This window comes from Cibotium barometz, chromosome 38 (genome assembly GCF_041138505.1).
Source record: "Cibotium barometz isolate CiBa-2024 chromosome 38, ASM4113850v1, whole genome shotgun sequence".
Taxonomy (NCBI): Eukaryota; Viridiplantae; Streptophyta; class Polypodiopsida; order Cyatheales; family Cibotiaceae; genus Cibotium; species Cibotium barometz.
In genome coordinates, this window is record NC_141083.1 from 33,944,156 (window position 1) to 33,945,596 (window position 1,441).

A 1,441-nucleotide genomic window follows, 5' to 3' on the forward strand; every position below is an offset into this window, starting at 1 on the left:
CCTTAGCTAGCTAAACATAGCCCTGGCCGTCCACACTAGTTTGGACTCCCCTAAACCGCCCAATTCCCCCAAGCCTTACCCTTGTCTTGACATTACTCCCCCCTTTTGGAAGAGTTTTCATCCTCGAAAACAAAGGTAGGATATCGAGTCTTGAGAATACTGACGTCCTCCCAAGTTGAATCTTCTCCCAGTCTATCCTTCCACTTAACTTGACATTGTTGTCTAATTCTGTAAAACGGGTTCGCTTCTCTTGGAAATCTAAGATGCGCTCTAGGTCGTGCAACAAAACCGGAGGCTCAATTAAATCTACAAGAATACTTGTATCCACCACATTGGCATCTTCACCTAGGCATTTTTGCAGATGACTAACATGAAAAACTGGGTGAACCTTGGAATGTTCTAGCAAAGCTAACTTGAAGGCAACTTCACCTACACGCTTAAGTATTGTGAAAGGTCCACAATACCTAGGCAAAAACTTTGGCACTTTGCCCATCCTCAAAGTTTCGAAACTCGGGGGAACCTTGAGAAATACTTGGTCACTGTTTTCAAATGTGACCACTCTCAATGGTCTTCGTCCGCATAATGCATGTAACGATGTTGGGCCCATTTAACATTTTCCTTAGCGATCTTCAACATATCGTTATAATATTGCAGAAAATATTTAACCTTTTGAATTGTTTCAGTAGCTAACCCCATAGCTATTGGGGATCGGGGTTGAAAGCCATACATAAGCATGAAAGGACTAAAGCGAGTAGCGACATGCTTCGCACTATTATAAAAAATTTCTAAAATTGGTTAGTAATCATGACACGAACTCATCATCCGTTTTATGTGTCTATGCATCTGAGAACAGAAGTGGCCTATGTAGGGGTGGACCTCATTTTGTGCCATATGGCTCCATTATAATCATACATTTATAAAGAAATGCAATTTTCCATTCAAGTACTAATACCATTGCCAATAAGTTTCCCTTTCAAGTCTAGGACATGTAGAATGTTCGTAATATCCTAGCTAGTAAGAAAGGGACACCAAGAGTACCTCTTGGGCAGTTGAACACCACACTATGTATATAAGGCAACTCCTTGGATGTGAACTTCACTTTTACATATGCAATAGTGAAACTTGGATCTCTACATTGGCATCTATGTTGAGCATTTTGTATATAATATATACTTCATAAGTCATTTCTCTAGCAGATGAAACCACCCTTAGTAATAGTACGCTTAGTAGTATCTTTTCTTTTGTAAGCATCAATAAAATATGATGTTGGCTGAGCTCATTAGGTGACAGCCCAACAATTGCAACCATTTGTATCCCCACAGTTCATATGCTAGGCAATTATATTGTGTATCCGTATATAATCCACATGTAAGAGTCTTGTAAATGGTAAAAGAATCAATACAAGTCAGTTTTTCATCTTGAACATTGTCTTTGTTATGTT